The sequence below is a fragment of the Schistocerca americana genome, chromosome X, assembly GCF_021461395.2.
Source record: "Schistocerca americana isolate TAMUIC-IGC-003095 chromosome X, iqSchAmer2.1, whole genome shotgun sequence".
In the NCBI taxonomy this organism is placed as follows: Eukaryota; Metazoa; Arthropoda; class Insecta; order Orthoptera; family Acrididae; genus Schistocerca; species Schistocerca americana.
Genome location: NC_060130.1, coordinates 670,881,192 through 670,901,555, shown reverse-complemented (window position 1 = coordinate 670,901,555; position 20,364 = coordinate 670,881,192). Strand labels below are relative to the sequence as shown.

The 20,364-nt window shown below is 41.9% G+C and overlaps 1 protein-coding gene across 5 annotated transcripts in view; it reads right to left on the bottom strand.

The window, feature by feature from the left end:
* Nucleotides 1-17,829, bottom strand: part of LOC124555769 (cAMP-regulated phosphoprotein 21) — a 989,726-nt gene extending 971,897 nt beyond the window's left edge. For all 5 annotated transcript variants that reach the window (XM_047129817.1, XM_047129815.1, XM_047129818.1 and 2 more), the window contains exon 1: nucleotides 17,775-17,829. The gene's annotated coding sequence lies outside the window, so the exon portion shown is untranslated. The remainder of the gene's footprint in view (nucleotides 1-17,774) is intronic.
* Nucleotides 17,830-20,364: the final 2,535 nt, after the last annotated feature.

Genomic DNA, 20,364 nt, shown 5'->3' with positions numbered 1-20,364 from the left:
TCAAGTTTCTCGTTGAATACTGAACTCAATTTATTTATTTATTTTTATTTTTATTACAGAGGGCAACCAGCCCTCTCACACCGAACACGCTAAGCTGCCGTACCGGCGGAGCCACAGTTTCCGTTTATATTTCACAGATATTGAATATGTACTTGTGGCTGTTGAATCCTGTATGCCGGCCGCGGTGGTCTAGCGGTTCTAGGCGCTCAGTCTGGTCGCAGGTTCGAATCCTGCCTCGGGCATGGATGTGTGTGATGTCCTTCGGTTAGTTAAGTTTAAGTAGTTCTAAGTTCTAGGGGACTGATGACCATAGATGTTAAGTCCCATAGTGCTCAGAGCCATTTGAACCATTTTTGAATCCTGTATGACTTGAATCACAAATGTCGCCACTAAATACGTTAGGCGGACACATGGGAACTGCGGCTGACCCGCCGATTGCACTTCTGTGGATACGTGCAAAATTCTGTTATATTCGCAAAACATCTTGAACAAGCACATGGGCGTCACCTGTGATCTCCCATTATACAAACAATGTCTCTTTAAACTACTGGTGCCATCACAGTATGATTTGAGCCGAGGAGGTGTAATGCTGAACTCTCAAGTAAAATCACGGCACATAACTGTAACAGAATAGAACTCGCGCCATTTTTCGTGTTACCGCCCTCCGACTCCATGCGCAGTATTTAGAACGGAGCGCGCCTACTCATCATCACCGATTTCGCCCAAACTTACTGTGAATGTAGAGCTTGGCCAGAAATTGATGTGACAGAAGGGAGAGTTCAAGATGGTCAAATAATTAAAACAAAATAGCGTTTTGACGAGGCTCGGCTCAAAAATGGCTTTGAGCACTATGGGACTTAACATCTGAGGTCATCAGTCCCCTAGAACTTAGAACTACTTAAACCTGGCTAACCTAAGGACATCACACACATCCATGCCCGAGGCAGGCTTCGAATCTGCGACCGTAGCGGTCGCGCGGTTCTAGACTGAAGCACCTAGAACCGCTCGGCCACAGCGGGCGGCTATGAGGTTCGGGTGAGGCATGAGTCATTTATGTTAGTGTGGTTACTGGGCAGAGGTTGGCGCAGCGGAAAGGGTACGGAACGGCAATTCGAAGGTCGTGAGAGCGAATCATCGTGAGGAAACATTTTTTTCCAACTTTTAAATTACTTCCACCGCCAGTAAACCGATATATTGCGCAATATACATTGTCTCGTCACAATAACGTGATCACCTGTCAAAGGCCTGAATAAAACCACCTTTGCAGGGCGTACCACTGCAAGACATGCAGAAGGAGACCCAGTGAGGTTCTCGAAAGTATCGACAGGTATGTGGAGCTCAGCGACTTCAGCGCCTTGCCTAGCTCCGCTAGGTTTCTCGATTGAGGATTGATGGAACAAATAGCGCGATCGAGATGGTCCAACACATTGTCTAGTGAGTTTAAGATTGCTGGCCAGGGGAGTGCCGTAAACGCATCCTGGTGCTCTTCGAACCACGCATTGTCATGCTGATAGACGCCGTAATGCCTCGTTTATGGGTGGAGATGTGTTGATTCATTGTGCCTTGTAGAATGACGAGATCACCGAGAAAATGTCACGAAAACATTCCCCACACCATAACGCTCCCTCCGACGACATGGAACCTTCCGACGATTGTTGTAGTGTGTTTGCTTTCAGACGAATCACGTCATACAGGCCAACGGCCATCTGCCCGATAGAGCATAAAACGTGATTCATCTGAAAAGGCTGTCTGTCGCCACTCACTGGACGTCCAGGTGCGGTACTGGCATGCAAATGCCTTCATCGCCAATGGACAGCAGACAGCATGGGTGCGTAAACGAGGCCCCTGCCGCGGAGGACCATACGCAGCAACGTCCGCTGAACGGTCGTTGAGGAGACACTGTTGGAAGCCCCTTGGATAATCTGGGAGGTCGGTTGCTCAGCAGTTCCGGGTGTGTTTGCCCTACACATTTCTTCAGCCGTCGTTCCCGCCTGTTACCTACCGTCCGTGGTGCAAGACAGTTGCCTCGGCGCCGGTGTTGGAGAGCGCCATTTTGCCATCCACGGCATACATTAACTACGGCGGAAAGCGAACAGCTTACAAACTTAGCCGTTTCGGAAATGCTTCCACCATTGGCCCGAAAGCTCATGATAATGTCCTTTTCATTTACATCTACATGCATACTCCGCAATCCACCATACGGTGCGTGGCGGAGGGTACCTCGTACCACAACTAGCATCTTCTCTCCCTGTTTCACTCCCAAACAGAACGAGGGAAAAATGACTGCCTATATGCCTCTGTACGAGCCCTAATCTCTCTTATCTTATCTTTGTGGTCTTTGCGCGAAATGTAAGTTGGCGGCAGTAAAATTGCACTGCAGTCAGCCTCAAATGCTGGTTCTCTAAATTTCCTCAGTAGCGATTCACGAAAGAACGCCTCCTTTCCTCTAGAGACTCCCACCCGAGACCTGAAGCATTTCCGTAACACTCGCGTGATGATCAAACCTACCAGTAACAAATCTAGCAGCCCGCCTCTGAATTTCTTCTATGTCCTCCCTAAATTCGACCTGATAGGGATCCCAAACGCTCGAGCAGTACTCAAGAATAGGTCGTATTAGTGTTTTATAAGCGGTCTCCTTTACAGATGAACCATGTCTTCCCAAAATTCTACCAATGAACCGAAGACGACTATTCGCCTTCCCCACAACTGCCATTACATGCTTGTCCCACTTCATATCGCTCTGCAATGTTGCGCCCAAATATTTAATCGACGTAACTGTGTCAAGCGCTAAATTACTAATGGAGTATTCAAACAGTACAGGATTCTTTTTGCTATTCATCTGCATTAATTTACATTTATCTATATTTAGAGTTAGCTGTCATTCTTTAGACCAATCACAAATCTTGTCCAAGTCATCTTGTATCCTCCTACAGTCACTCAACGACGACACCTTCCCGTACACCACAGCATCATCAGCAAACAGCCGCACATTGCTAGCCACCCTATCCAAAAGATCATTTATGTAGATAGAAAACAATAGCGGACCTACCACACTTCCTTGGGGCACTCCAGATTATATCTTTCGGATGTCAAATAAATAAATCTCTCCATTTTCGCATTACGACAACGACTGCACTGTTTTCCACACACCCCTGATACGGTTTATTTACCCTCGACTGCTAGTGCTTCCACCTGCCGTCTGTGTGTGTTTATTGCACGATGACGTAGAGCATTGGCGGTGGTCGGTCACATTAACGTCACTGGACCGTGTAAAATAACCGGCAATATACTGTTTTTACTCATATTTACATAAAAGGCATGAATAGGGTAGGAAAGGTAAATTTGAGATTACAAATTAATTTCCAGGATGGGATTGTAAGACGTACACGAGAACTTAGTACGCAAAATTAGTCTTATAATTAGTAAATAATTATGATTAGTAAAAAATGGTTCAAATGGATCTGAGCACTATGGGACTTAACTTCTGACGTCATCAGTCCCCTAGAACTTAGAACTACTTAAACCTAACTAACCTAAGGACATCACACACATCCATGCCCGAGGCAGGAATCGAACCTGCGACCGTAGCGGTCGCGCGGTTTCAGACTGTAGCGCCTAGAACCGAATTAGTAAATAATAAAATTAGTTTTATAATTGGACAGTTGATTTACATGTGCTGGGGTGTTATTCATCTTAAATATGGGAAAGCAGTGATTTTCTTGGGGTCTTGCACACTTTATGTATGTCACATTTTACAATTACACGTTTGTTTTAGAGTTTCCACAGAAAAACAAACTTGTTTTACATTCGCAAAAGGTGCCCTCTCATGTCACAGTCCACAGTAAACCACGCGCAATGTGTAATTTGCCAGATGTTGGCGAGATAGCTGGTGATGCACATCGGAATGTATTTTTATGCAGTCCTGTCAATGAGATAAGCGCAACTTTGCGTATTTCTGATAAAATTCTTCATCTGACGATAAAAATATAGCTGCTTTAGGTGCCGAGGACTGCTCGAAGGTCAAAATGAAAATAACGGATGTGAAGCGCAATGTGGGTTGCCTGCACTGTCCTGAAGCCTGCTGTAGCAATCCTTGCTCTGTGCATTATAACAGAAACGGCGGCGGTGTTGCCGTCCTATAAAGTCTACGTATTTCAGGAGGTATGAGGTCCAGAACAGCGAAAACAAGTCTGTCGTCGCTAATTGTACCTCTAGTTTTCATTTCCGTAGAAGAAACATACACGTGCCATTAAAAAGAATGTAACTTTATGTTAAAAGTGATGTTTGTTTACATTTGTGGATTGTGCATTCCCTCCCGTTGTGTGAGATGCGTCACTGGCCAATTGCATTTTACACATTTTGTTTCGGAAATATATGGTGTGTCACAGCTAGATCGACCATCAGCCCTAAATACACTGCCAAAATTTCGGAAGTTGTTCAGGATATTTTTGGAATGTTTCCATATAAGGGACCCTTGGTCTCCAGTGGCTCGTTACACAGTAATAATTTGGTTGCCTTTGATTCCTTTACAATACAATTACATCGATTAAAAAGCCTGTAATATGCAATCTCAAAAACCTACAACCTAAAAACAACCCTCACATGAGAAAGTATAGCGATGTGACTGCTGTAACTGCGGGAATAGCTTCTTTGCGCCACTCTTCATTTGCATTCAGTGAAACAACACACAAGGCGGACGTTGAGCAACTCTTCGTCAGTAAACGTATCAATACTGATATATGTATCACTGTTGATGTACAGCTAACACTGACGGAAAAACAAACCCGAGACACAACCGAGTAATGCAGTATACACTATTGAGGACGAAGAGTAAAGTGGGCATTACTGTTGTCTACTAGTACAGCGAGTAAGCAAACACGATATACAGTACATACCACTGACATTTTCACTGCTGCAGATATATTATCAGTGTAATACAGATACAGAAGATAAATGGCGGCAATAAATCGAACAAAATGTAATTACTGTAAGGAGCCATTGGAAACCGCGGCTCCTTGTCGTCAAATTACAAACGACATGCACAGTTCATTAGCATAACGATAACCGGGAAAAGGTAAAATTAAGTATCATTGGGAAGTGAGAGCAGACATACACAATTATTTACCAAAATTAGTGGGTGCTGTGAAATGGTTACTGCAGGAACAGTAACCTGTAAGGACCTGGAAACTGGGAGGTAACGGTACGTGTCCAGTTCACAGGTCAAGCACATGTAGGCTGCGTCAGCTGAGCTGTTCACCTCACATATTTCCGCAACCGTTTAACGTATCGTGAAATTGTTTTCTCTCAAATGAACTTTGAGAAAGTCCTTACCAAACGACGTATATTCCCTTTTTATAGCCGAATTAACAAGAAAGATATCGGTGTCGACTTCACTTTTTCAAACGGAATTATAGTAACTGCTGTTGCTAGAATCGTAATATTAACAGAGACGAATATAAGGCGTTTCACACTTCAAAATTCAATTAGTGGTTCCTTAGTAATTAAAATGCTTATAGACTAGGATTTTTCTTTTTAAACAGGAAACCGATTGCTGTATTACGCCTAAGTTCGTGATTTCGTACACAAATTAGGAAATACATGACTTCGGATAAATTGTTTAATTACGTTTCATGACGTTGACTGTAAAATTCATATATCCAGTCAAAAGGGCAACACATATTTGTTTTTTATATGTTTTTATGTTTTTCCCAATGTAATGGTGTTTCATAATAGTCTTGTGAAAATCTGGGCCTATGCTACATTGCGTGTCACGTTTAGCTACAAACTGTATGTGTGCGTGGGTGTCCCAGCACTTCTTTTCCGTAATCATGTGCTATTTTAGGTAGTGTGTTGTTGGTGTAGCCTGTGGTCCCGCAGCCTATGTAAGCATGGGATTCCTCTCGTATAATACAAAGTTAGTGTGCCTCAACCCCGTCAGCTGTAGACATGTTTACGAGTAGTTATTATTTGAACATGTATGCAAAGTTGTAAACTAGTTTCTGCGCCGCGAATACGCTTACTGCTTGTAACACGACAGTGAGTGTCCGATCTGCCGCACGGTCTACTTTCCTAATTAGTAAAACACACAGCCGCGATACTGCTTTAGCTAATTACCCGTCACAGAACAGAGACATTAGAAAGGGTGCGGAAGGACTACCCTTTGAAGATCACGTCACGTGACAGATCACCTGAACTGACGGAACGTCGTATACATTGGTTCACGACGGTTAGGTGAGAGTAGGTTCAACAAAAGTTCATGAGGCTTGTGATATCAGCAGTTGGAGATAGTTTACGCTGTATTACAAGCGTAATCCCGGGCATATGTATCGTTGTTCAGAGACTCATACTGGGTAGTAAAAATCAGACTGAAAAACTAGTAAGATTTTGCAGGGTAGGTTATGCTGAGAAACTGTTAAGAAAAGAATTCGATACGTTGCTCTCGAGTTAATTAACACTGAAGTTAGACAGTCATGTGCGCGCTAATTCAGGCGTAGATAGCTCACGAGACTATTCATCCTATGATTTGGGTTCGATCCTTAACACGTCCCATGTCCAATTTTTGTATCGCTCTTTTGTTCGATTTTAGGAAACCAGATGAAGAACACGTTTAGCGACACAGTACCTGGCGGGCCGCTTGAATTTGCGCGTGCGAAGGCGTAACTGGCTAAATTCAATGCTAATTAACTCTGAAACGGGGCAACATATCGAATTTTTTTCTTAACAACTTTTTCAGTACAGCATACCCTACAAGCTTTTCAGACTGCTTCTGACCATCCTGTATAGCGTAGCAATACAGTGCATTCGGAAACTTCGTCTGTAAAATGTGTAATCATTTTGAAAAGATGAATCTTTTTTCATTTTTATTTTTGGTTTACAGGTTAATGAATGATTAACGCAATAACTTGATTTACACAACATTACTTTGTAACAGGAGGACAAACGGCTCAGGAAAGTAAAACCTTGTGTCTGTTGTCAATATGTCGCGTTTGATGTTTTCAGAGCTTAGCGATGCGGGTGCAGACACTCAATGCAGTTTATTAATTTGGATAAATCAGGTTTTTGTTTTGGTCTTCAGTCCAGAGACTGGTTTGATGCTGCTCTCCATGCTACGCCATCCTGTGCAAGCTTCTTTATCTCCCAGTACCTACTGCAACCCACATCCTTCCGAATCTGCTTAGTGTATTCATCTCTTGGTCTCCCTCAACGATTTTTGCCCGCCACGCTGCCCTCCAGTACTAAATTGGTGATCCCTTGATGCCTCAGAACATATCCTACCAACCGGTCCCTTCTTCTTGTCAAGCTGTGCCACAAATTTCTCTTCTCCCCAATTCTATTCAAAACCTCCTCATTAGTTATGTCATCTACCCATCGAATCCTCAGCATTCTTCTGTAGCACCACATTTCGAAAGCTTCTATTCTCTTCTTGTCCAAACTCTTTATCGTCCATGTGTCACTTGCATACATGGCTACACTTCATACAAATACTTTCAGAAACGACTTCCTGACACTTAAATCTATACTCGATGTTAACAAATTTCTCTTCTTCAGAAACGCTTTCCTTGCCATTGCCAGTCTACATTTTGTATCCTCTCTACTTCGACCATCATCAGTTATTTTGCTCCCCAAATAGTAAAACTCATTTAGTACTTTAAGTGTTTCATTTCCTAATCTAATTCCCTCAGCATCACCCGACCTAATTCGACTACATTCCATTATTCTCGTTTTGCTTTTGTTGATGTTCATCTTATATCCTCCTTTCAAGACACTGTTCATTCCGTTCAACTGCTCTTCCAGGTCCTTTGCTGTCTCTGACAGAATTACAATGTCATCGGCGAACCTCAAAGTTTTTATTTCTTCTCCATGGATTTTAATTCCCACCACCAATTTTTCTTTTGTTTCCTTTATTGCTTGCTCAATATACAGATTGAGTAACACAGGGGATAGGCTACAACCCTGTCGCACTCCCTTCCCAACCAATGCTTCCCTTTCATGCCCCTCGACTCCCATAAATGCCATCTGGTTTCTGTATAAATCGTAAATAACCTTTCGATCCCTGTATTTTGCCCCTGTCACTTTCAGAATTTGAAAGAGAGTGTTCCAGCCAACATTTTCAAAAGCTTTCTCTAAGTCTACAAATGCTAGAAACGTAGGTTTGCCTTTCAAACAAAACGCTGAATACTGCTGACTCTTGTATTAAACAGGAGATACTGGCGTGGTTCACCTGGAAAACGTTTACAAGAAATTAGATTCTGTCTCAGAACGGCCATGTTTTACGTTTCTCGAGACGTCACAGATAAAAACACGAAATATAATAACCACCTGCCCCGTGTCGGGGCCGTGCCGACACCACACTAGTCGAGTTGGAGAGGGAAGCACTCACTCGAGGGGAATGTCTCGCAAGCCGCAACGTTGCCACGCCTGGTGTAGACGATATTGTGGTGATCACTTACGCTAGAGTGTTGTCCTATACTTACGGTGTGCGGAACAAACTGTCTTCCATCAGCTGTCTGGAATGCTACACACAATCACCATTTAGTAAGATATCTCTGACCACAGAGGTACATCACTAGCACTTCCTCTCCAATAATGCAGCACGCAATCACATGCTAACCGGAATATTCAAAATTTCTCCGCAGCGTACTTAAAATTTAGTATTCCTTGGCTTGGCTGGTCAGGGCCAACAAAAAATAAAATTTCCTAAACAGTTACGCAAAGATAGGCACCCATTGAGCAGCTGCGTTCCGTACGCTGTTTTCGACAGCGGGATCATTAAAGAAGGAGCACTGCATAAGTTGTTCGAAAAAGAGGGAAACATTGTGCCTGGCCTTGTGGAAGGAACCATACTGGCATCCGCCTAAGGCAAACATTGAGAAACACGAATAAGGAGAGTTGTAACGAGATCTGGATTCAGATCCTGACGTAAGTACTTTACCACACTGTGGACTCAGTAATGCAGGAATTAATTTTATAGAATGTGTGTTGAATATATAATCAATCTTTAACCAACCTGTATACTAATGATTTTGCTTTCTGTTTTACTGATCTAGTTATTTATAGTTCCTGTCAACATTTGTTATATGTAACTCGAATTAACATGTGAAAGAAAACTGTTCATTGTATTTCTATACATACCGATATATACTTTGCCAATCATCGCTCGATGCTTGACCATTGGTACATATCAAGGGTGCTTCTTGTGCGGTCTTCGTGAACGCTATTCGTTTTACAGTTTCCTTAGTTTCCAAACTGAAAAGAGATTTTAAAAACTTCAAACATGTTTACTCGAGATATTTGGCGTTAATGTTGTTTATACACAAACTCCACACATCAAAAAAAGTTTTAAATCACCGCAGTTCCTAGAACTCCTGAATATAGACGTTGACTGTGGGCATTGTATCCCAGGCACAGTCCCTTTGCCTGTTCAGAGATGTCACTAAACCCGCCCAAAGATGAAAACAACCATGCATGAGCAGCGCCTATTAGACGGAGGGGTGTCCGACAGCCGATCAGTTCCAGTCATTCCACTAGGAAGGAGGTACACAGGTCGTGTTGTCTGTAGTTCAACCATGCCTAGACGGTCAATACCGCGGTTCGATCGCGTCCGCACTGTTACTTTGTGCCAGGAAGGGCTCTCAACAAGGAAAGTGTCCAGGTGTCTCGGAGTGAACCAAAGCGATGTTGTTCTGACATGGAGGAGATACAGAGAGACAGGAACAGTCGATGACGGGCCTCGCTCAGGTCGCCCAAGGGCTACTACTGCAGTGGATGACCGCTACCTACGGATTATGGCTCGGAGGCACCCTGACAGCAAGGTCACCATGTTGAATAATCCTTTCGTGCAGCCACAGGACGTCGTGTTTCGACTCAAACTATGCGCAATAGGCTGCATGATGCGCAAGTTCACTCCCGACGTCCACGGCGAGGTCCATCTTTGCAACCACGACACCATGCAGTACAGTACAGATGGCAGATGGGTCCAACAACATGCTGAATGGAGCGCTTAGGACTGGCATCACGTTCTCTTCACCGATGAGTGTCGCATATGCCTTCAAGCAGACAATCGTCGGAGACGTGTTTAGAGACAACCCAGTCAGGCCGAACGCCTTAGACACACCGTCCAGCGAGTGCCGCAAGGTGGAGGTTCGCTGTTGTTTTGGGGTGGCATTGTGTGGGGCCAACGTACGCCGCTGGTGGTCATGGAAGGCGCCGTAACGGCTGTACGATACGTGAATGCCATCCTCCGCCCAATAGTGCAAACATATTGGCAACATATTGACGAGGCATTCGTCTTCATGGTCAACAATTCGCGCCCCCATCGTGCACATCTTGTAAATGACTTTCTTCAGGATAACGACATCGCTCGACTAAAGTGGCCAGCATGTTCTCCAGACATGAACCCTATAGAACATGCCTGGGACAGATTGAAAAGGGCTGTTTATAGACGACGTGACACACCAACCACTCTGAGGGATCTGCACCGAATCGCCTTTGAGGAGTGGGACAATCTGGACCAACAGTGCCTTGATGAACTTGTGGATAGTATGCCACGACGAATACAGGCATGCAACAATGCAAGAGGACGTGCTACTGAGTATCAGAGGTACCGGTGTGAACAGCAGTTTGGGCCACCACCTCTGAAGGTCAAGGTCTTGCTGTATGGTGGTAAAAAAGAAAATGCAATTTGTGGTTTTCATGGTCAATAAAAAGGCCGGAAATGATGTGTATGTTGATCTCAATTCCAGTTTTCTGTACAGGTTCCGGAACTCTCTGAACCGAGGTGATGCAAAACTTTTTTTGATGTGTGTATTTATTAACACTCTCCTTCGTAAAAGAACTGCAGTTTTTCAGTATCTTACAAACCATTAGAAAACTCCCGCTTCCGTTAATCACCAAAGAACCTGTCCGACCATTTGAAGGATGTTTCACGAACGTAAATGGAAATAGATTGGCGAGAAGAGGAGTTCTCCTATGTTTAGGAATGTGGACCAGTGTTTACAGCCGAAAAGTACTCTTATTATGAACTCGTTGTTCCTGTCACCTTCTTCCTCGGTCATAAACAGTCACCACTACCTTGAACTTACTTTTAAAATAACCCTATTTAAGTAAATAACTCTATAAATATATTCGTTAAGGTTTGCAAATTTTACAGGCCCCATTATTATCGGATAGCTCAGTAACGATGTCCATAAACTTTCTGTCTTCGTAGGGGCAAAGCAATTATTTTCTACTTAGATTATTTCTTATTTTTCGATTAAATGTTGTCACGCAGAGGCCAATAGGATATTCTATTTTATCACCAGGCAGCTTCACCATCACCAGACAGCTGTGAATTTTATTCTGCGAGCTGCTGCACGCTGCTGTGGCGCTAATTCTGCGTCCGGCGCATACAACGTTTTCTGCGGTGATAGCCTATTACCTCTATATTTCGATGCAAATTACGACGTGAATGCTGCGTGATTGGTGTTAACAATTGAGTAATCACGTTCATTTTGGGACGCCAAATTCACATCTGCAGTTCGTTAAGCTGCGTAGCGACAGGTTCTAGTTATTCACCGAAGTCCAAACAAAGCTTTGCCTTGCTAAAATGCAGGTGTCGCTACTATTTCTGAAATTTATAATTTTAAGATCTGTGTTATAATTTTTGCCCTGAGAATCATTGTGAGCAGTTTCGCAGAGATCTTTTATTGCCTATCTATAAAGGCTACCTCACTTACTTTCCGCAGAAGGACGGAGAGAAGAATGACTGTTGACTGCGTGTACGTCCCGAGGCCAGCTGTATTTTACTGCCCTTCGGAGGAAGTTTTCTGGGAGACTCTGGGGTTCTTCCATGTTACTTAATGAGGAATTTTCTAACTATTTTATAGCAGGACAGTTCACATCGTTCATCCGTAAATTAATTTTTTAACATTTTTCTTATACTCTCTTGTGACTCAGAGAACGTATCAGAAACAATATTGTTCTTCCTTGCGCAAGGACGAATTCCCAGTTAATGGAGTTCGATATTTTTCAACACTTTCGAACGGAATTAAACTTAACATTCTACAGGCAATCTCGTAAAAGAACTGCAGTTTCTAAATACCCTACGAAAGAATCTAAAACATCTGCCTAGTTTTCCTGTACGGCCATTCGTATTCATGTCTCCACGTAGTGTACTGATAGACACCGTTCTGTTGACACTGTATGACTCATGGCTTGACATGTTCATGTGTACTGCTTGAACACACTGGATATTGCCAATGGTAACAGCAAGCGTTCCCATCCTCCTTGCCAGTAAACAACACACTATGTTTGAGTTTCGGCTGCGTTCACTACAAAGATAGCCCGAAGTTATCACAGAAAATAGGAGAGGCGAAGAAAGACATTACCAGAAAGACGGTGAGAATTTATCCAGCTGCAGCAGCAAATGACGTTTTAAATGGTATTGTAGTGTAAACGTTTTGGAAAACGTCTCACTCTTAACTGGCAGTCACTGACAAAATTGTCCTTAGGTAGTAGAACGTACTGTTACTGAGACTGTCGACAGCCAACACTACTTACATGGTACGAAATACGCATGTTGCAGGGATCGTATGAAGAAAGTAGTGGACGACTGTTTTGGTAGTACCAAACCTCGCGATAACAAATGAAACGTTGGCAATGCACGACATGAGACACAGCCAGACTTGTGGAAGAAATGAGTAATCCTAATACCACAGGAAGTAGATGACGACAGGTGTGGGAATTACTGAACTTTAATGATACAGGGTTGTAAAATACCTGCAAAAGAATGGAGTGGCCTGAAGAAGTCATGCTAAGGAAAGATTAACTAGGGTTCTAGATCTACATCTACATGACTACTCTGTAATACGTACTTAAGTGGTTGTCAGTATGTTCCAAAGAAATGTGGGAACACTCGAGGTAATCTGACCCAATGATGTATCTTTAGGATAGACTGAAGGAAGAAAAATCTACATTAATTATGTTTGTAGATTTAGAAAGAGCTTTTAGCAACATTGGCATTAATACATCCTTTCAAATTCTGAAGATATCAGGAATCAAATTTACGCAGCGAAAGATTACCTAAAACTTGTACAGAAACCACATTATAGTTTGAGGAGTCGAATAATAAGAAACGGAATCGGTAATTGAGAAAAGGTTTTGACCTAACTCCCATGTAACTGAATCTGCAGATGGAATAACCATTTGAGGGAAGCAGGGAGAAACTCAGAAAAGAAATTAAGTTGAGGATGAAAAAATGTAAAGATTGGGCGAAAATAGTTTAAAACAATTCTCATTTATTTTGCAGTCTTAGTCCCACACTTTTAAATATATTGTTTTTAAAATGTGCAACTGAGGCAAAAATAAATGAGACTTATTTTAAATATCAATACAGTTGCTGCTTTCTCGCCACGAATATGTTGTCTGTAGTGGTAACAGATAGTATATTTAAATGAAATTAAAAGATTAATGGCAACAAAAGTGAATCAGGGCTAAAGGATTGTATTCTAGGAAAATCGGTTAACGCTGGAGGAATTTGACTGGAAAATGATACACCAAAAATTGTTGTCGAGGTTTGTTACTGGGGCAGCAAAATAACTCACGACAGCGGAAGTACAGTAGATACGACACGCACACTTGCAATAAAAACAAGACTTTCTGAAAAGTGGACCTTTCAATACAATATTAAATGTAAGAATATTTTATTTAAGGTATCTGTTCGGAGTGTTAAAAATGTGTACTTCACTGAATTTAACTCGGTTATTGGAATTTCTGCACATGGACATAAGAAAACAGTTCCGCTGAATTGTTTATTTCTTACCAGCCGATACCTCTTGTGCATCCGTTCATGAAATGGTAATATCTGTGCACATACACCTACGCCACATTCGATCGTTATGCATGCGACAACGTGCATACCTAATATGTACCAAAACGCCGCACATCAAAACGGGATTTTCACATGCTCATACCTATGGTTCAATTGGTGATAAGAAGTTAGGATCAAGTCTTTTGGATATCCCTTGGGCTAGGAATCATTTACATACCCAAAAGGAGGGTCGTCTTAGAGTCACTATCTTACCGCACAGGGTCAAAGTATGAATATTACACACTTCCTCCTGCTTAGGCAGAAAATCGGTTGTCTCTTTTTGCATTTGATGCGGTCTACGGTGTGATTTGAGAGACTTTTCGCGACGTCATTAGTTCGTAGACGGTTCATCGAAAAACACCAAAAATGGTTTTTTTACTATGTTTTCGCCGTCACCAGCGGACCAAAACCCAGCCGAGGATTCCGAGACAGCTATGCACAGCACATGGCTGAAATTCTTACGATATATTCCTCACACGTTCACCCATAAAATCCGGTGTGAGGGGAAAACGTGGTTTATAAAATCTTTGTCGTCTGGGAACCCCATGTTTTAGTAATGAGGCACATCCAAAATTATTTTGCACCTCAAATCCGGTCTGAGGTGTAAAATTAATGTGAGTTATTTCACAAAAGTAAAGTATTTAAATTTTACTAACCGATACATTTCTTTTCATATGTATTACATGCTCTGCTGCAGCAGGGAAAAGAAAGGCACCAGCGGGAAAATGCTCCTATTGGAGTGCCAAAAAAAAGAAAGAAAAATGCGAATGTTCCTGTTTATTTAAAAGAACCATAACTGAAAACTTGGATACCAGCAGCCTCCTTCTACCTTCCTCAGCAAGTTAAAAATTTTCCAAAAAAATTGGCATGCTCTTTTATGTTGTGACAGTAGCAAAGAAACGGAAAATCAAAAAATACTGGAAGACAGTAGACCGTGGTAGTGTTATAGAAAAAGCGATGGAGACAATGGCAGTGTGAGAGAAAGAGAGGGCGTAGTGGCAGTGGAACATAATTGGCAGCGACAAAACAGTGCTAGGGAAAGAGTGAAGGTGACAGTGTCAGGAGGGGGGGGGGGGGGAGGGGGAAGGGGAATAAAGAGAAAGAGGAAGTAGAACTGCGTGAAAGCCAGTGAGGAAGGAAGGAATGAGATATTAGCAGTAAAAGAGAGCAAGTGGGAGATAGTGGCAGTGAGAGGATACTGCAGTAGTAGGACAGAACAAAGGTGATTGTTGCTGTGAGATGGTAGATAATGACAGAGAGAAACAAAGAGATAATGAAAATGAGTTGGACTGAATGAGTGAGTGAGAAAGAGCAATTGGGAGTGGATGAGTATGAGCGACGAATAGTGATGGATTAGTTGATGTGAGACAACTACAGTTAGGTGAGCTTGTGGAAGTCTGAGGTGAGTTAAAAAAAAAAAAAGCGCGAATATGTTCCCATGCCAAAATTTTTGGGAAAATTTTTAAAGGCGCTAAGGAAATAGTATGAGGCAGTTGATACCACACTTTTCAGTCATGGTCTTTTAAATGAACAGAAACATATTCACATATTTTGTTCCCTGATAGGGGCATTTTTCCACTGGTGTTTATCATCCTTGTACTGTAAAAATGAATGTGAATCTGAACTTGCCCATAAAATGAGAGAAATAATGATTCCGTCAAAGGACAGTTTAAATCTACAGAAGTATATAGCAGAAAGTGATGTTAGGGTGGCTGCACTAGACTTTGTTATTGCACATCTCTCAGTCTGCTTATAACTTTGTTTTAAAGACACACTAAAATTCTATTTGCATTAATCTTTCAGGGGTAGGTGATGTGAGTGCATGGGAATCGGAATGAGTGGTAGTAAAAACATTTAGAGGCACGATAATATTATTTTGTTATGAATGTTGACTATTTATTTGATTCAAACATGTGATAGAACTACCACTGACAACACTTCAGAACACATTTACACGAAAACGTTTACAAAATACAAACAGGGGCAACAATCAGAATTATGATTCCAATTCGTAACTCTTTATCAATTAGGCGGTCCCTTAACACACACCAAGATGGAACAACGGGGATACTTTGATCATTGTGAATGGACTCTGTATCGTGTTCGAGACATCATAGTTCCAGACTATAAGAGATGGAACATTTCATTCAGTCATATTCATACAGTACGATAGTGGGTAACCTCTAATTCTACGATCTATTTCGTCAAGGGAATCAACGAATGAACAGAGAAGGCAATGAACAGAGTTGCGTCAGACATCTGGTCGCAAACATTTTCTTAAAAATCTAAAAATAGTCAATGAATAAAAATTCTCCGAACATGTAGGTATTCGTTATAGATATAATTTCATGCCCTACTATATTATGTATGGGAACGTTAACGGGTAACTACGAGACCACAAACAAATGGGGATTTAACAGACAAAGGCGGTGATGTCAGTCTCAAAGATTTACCAGTCAAAATGGTATAAGCCTTTCCCACAGGATACATCACTTAGTAAATAATCAGATTACCGCAAGGGAACTCACAATGCCTAGTGCATCGGATTCAGGATATCCGTTGTGGTAGCTCGAAACTGAAAAAAGCATACACAATCAAATTACCCATTTAAATTAAATAACCGAAACAATGCTCACGAAACGTTTCTCTAATGTAACGAACGTCAAAAATAATGATTACGCACTTCTACTAATTACACTATCACAATCAAATACCTGTATTCACACTCTAACAAAAGAGCATAAGTGAGCATGTACGTTCCCTTACTAATTCGCTGCAAGAGTGACGATCTTTGCGCTTGGGTGAAACGATCCTCTTTTGGAACAGGTGGAGGGGAAGATTCCGTTACGTGTGGCCAATAACGTCCGGTCCTAGCATTTATCTTTGAACTTGCCCACTGCTGTACCTTCTCACAAGGTTAAGTTGGCAAGGACTACTCGCTATATTTGCTGACTCCAGTTGCCCACGGAAACATTTCAAATCCACTTACACGCACAAAAACACACATACACACACACACACACACACACACACACACACACACACACACACACAAGTTTTAATTCGTAGTTATTTATAGCATATATGGGTAGTGGAAAGGACTTATATAAGGAAAATATAGGAAAAGATTTGTTAACTCCTTATTAAGAGGCTGATTATTAACTTGAGAGAGTAATGTGCGTCATAAAATCGGCGCTACGAGGAAACAAGGTGCGTTATACATGCGACGTTCCTGCTAGAGCTCTAACGCGTTTCAGTGTAGCCATATATGGAAGGATAATATGTATGATAAACAGAACAGACAAGGAGAGAACTAAAGCCTCTGAAATGTGGTGCTACAGAAAGATGCTGAAGATTATATATGGGCAGAGGTAGTAACTAATAGTTGGTACTAAACCTAATCGGGGAGTAAAGTAATTTGTGGCACAATTTCACTTGAGTAGGGTTATATTGACAGGACACATGTTGAGACATGAAGGAATAGTTAATTTGGGTTTTGAGGAAAGTGTAGGGTTCAAAAATTACAGGAGGAAGCAAACTCTGACAGCAGCAAACAAATTGAAATCGATGTAGGTTGCAGTAGTTATGAGATGAGACTTAAACAGGATAGAGCGGACTGGAGAGATACATTAAACCAGTCTTGCAACCGACACAACAACGAGAACAACGACGGTCTACACGTAAATCTCAGTTCCTATTAGCAACACAAATGGGGTTAGCTTTCGATGTCTGTCGTATACTAGAGCTGGAGCGGTCAGTGAACGAGATATGTAGTATGTACATTCAAAACTGTGGTTTCCCGCTGATGTACCTATTTTCCTACGAAGCAGTATAAAAAAGCAAGCACGAGAATTCATTGTTTTCACCTTGAATAATGATGGTAGCAGCAACGTAACAACTGGAAGAAAGGAAAGCAGTTGCTACTTACATTAACGATGGCGCTCGCAGCTATTGCCGGATGGCGTGACTTGACATTCACAACCTGAAAAGAATAAAAGTAAGTCATATGAGATCGAATTCAGAATGCTACAACAGATAGTACTCAAAACAAGACACAGTGTTAGTTCTGAATCTACCGAAAAAATTTCAGAGGTTGCTCACAGATGTTTGCCGAGTGTTTTGTTATAAGGAATACTTGATCTCCAGTGCCTCTCAACAAAGGAGTTAATTATCTTGCAAACGAGAACACCGGAAGTGCCATAATCCGATTTCCGGGAAACTTCGCTCAGTGGAAGAGGAGCCAAAATTAGCGAACACGTGTCTCGGCTTATCCGTAGATACTCGATTATTTCTGAGCAAACGACCGCCAAAGTTTTCGGCAGAATTTAGACACCTCTCATGGCGCGACGCGCTCGTCTCAATGGAGCATTGAACAAGACCGTATTCTGAGAGGACGTACCCGGATACACGCTTTGGAGAACTGGAACAGGGCAGCGTTTATTTTCTAATGTTTTCGAGTGGTAAAATACAACGCTGCCATACAGGTTTCATTTTGTATTGTAATTTTATTGTGTACACTGTTGTTAGGCCTATGGGAGTCCACTAACTTATTAAAAAATTAAAGAAATAAATAAATTGAAAATAAGATATTACCGTCGCAAGAGGAACTACTAGTGACATTTTTCTTGTGCACACTGTACAGTATATTTTCCGCCTTGTCATTACTGTAAAATTTTTGTATTTGTTATTGAAAAGGAACTGGTAGCCTAGTGCCCAGTGTAGCGGCCTCTCACTTTTTGCGTCCAGTGTTCTAAATCCAATTATTGTTTCTATCAATTTTATTTTATTGGATTTTTTCATTTATCTACCAATGTCTGTAAAAAGTTACAACACGAATGTTTCTTATTAAGTCAGGGGCTACAAGAGCGTTATATTAATTGTAAAATTACAACTGAGTTTCACAATAAGTGTCATATGACAATGTGGTATTTTCGGGGTTACAAGCTTTTAAAATTCTCGTGTTCTTGTATTTCATTCCTATATCAGTTCTTAATTCTTCTATTTTACCCTTATGTTTATTCTTCAGAATGATTTGGTGCACAACCTAGGACGATACATTCCAAACATAGAAATTCCGAACACAACGAGCATCGCGCTCAGGCAGGTTTGCCACATCGACATTGTATGAATCTCACTCCGTAAAGGAACGTTGTTAACATTGCTGAAGATTTCACGCGTGGACAATAATTTCGCGGGAAACCACACATAACGGATCGCTTTCCCGAAACGGGCGCTCGCAATCGTTTATCAATCAAGATACGCTACGAGAATTTCACCAGAAACAATCTCAAAAAAAATTTTCAGTCATTTATTATTATTATTATTATTTTATAATTCATCCACCAAACATAGAATTAGTAGACGAATAAGGACAACGTGATTTCAACAGACATTGGAAAACATTCATGTAGTAATCTTCTACGGACATGGACAGATACTCGTAAACGAAAAACAAAAATAATAAACGGGTTTGAACAGAGGTCGCAGAAGTGTGAAGCTGGGATGCTAGTTATTGAGCCGTTGCTTTTTTAAAAATTAGAGGCAGAGTGAAAAAGAGTAATCCAACCAGGATTGGATCCCACCACCCTTTTTTTTTTACTCGTCCGCCGGATATCAATCGGCCACGCAGACCTTTATTCTTTATCTTGCGTCCATTGCTGGGTGGGTGAGGAGAGGGTTGGGGAGAGGGGGGGGGGGGCTGGAGGCAAAGTGGTTGCTGACGGGGAGTCGGGAACAAGTGGTTGCCTTGGGGACGGCGGGCGGGGGTAAAGTGGGCAGGGGTCGCAACCCGAGGCCTGGCCACGATGTCCCATTCTCCCCCTCAGGACTAATATGCGTGGAGGGAATAGGATCTAAGAGGGCGAAAATGCATCAAGGAGAAGGAGGAAATTTTTTTTTACCATCACCAATGTGTTGTAGAAGCTCGTGCTATGGCATATGTCATAATATCTAGCGAAATTTAAATGACAGCCGGTTCTCGTTGGCTACCAAACGGGAAGAAAAACAAAAGAGATCTTCTTGTTACGACATGAGGACGATCCAAGGTGATACTTGCTGCGGAATTATCGATGCATATCTACTCCTGTCAATGCTGTTGCGTTGGTAGTTCAATCTTAAGAAGAAAAAAGAAAGAAAAAGATTCGTGGGTAACTCCTCCTATCACGCATAATCCAGCAGTGAGGTGGGTTGTGGAACGCACTCAGGAGAAAATTCGAGAAGTAATGCTGGTACTTGGGGTTCCGTACGATAGAACAGTGTCGTTCGTTTAAGTAGAGCTAAAAATCTAGAGCTGTCTTCTCACCGTCACCAAATAAGTAGTGGACGGCGTGGCAGTCTATCCATGTAACATAATTCGTTTTTGCTCTCGAAAAATACACATAATCCGGGAAGAGAAGTGACTGCATAATTACCTGGTGGAGAGTCACGCACGTAACGAAAACCAACATGCTAAACATCATTCGCCGATTCGCAGACAAGGCGATTGTATCCATCACACTACAGATGACACACAATGGAGA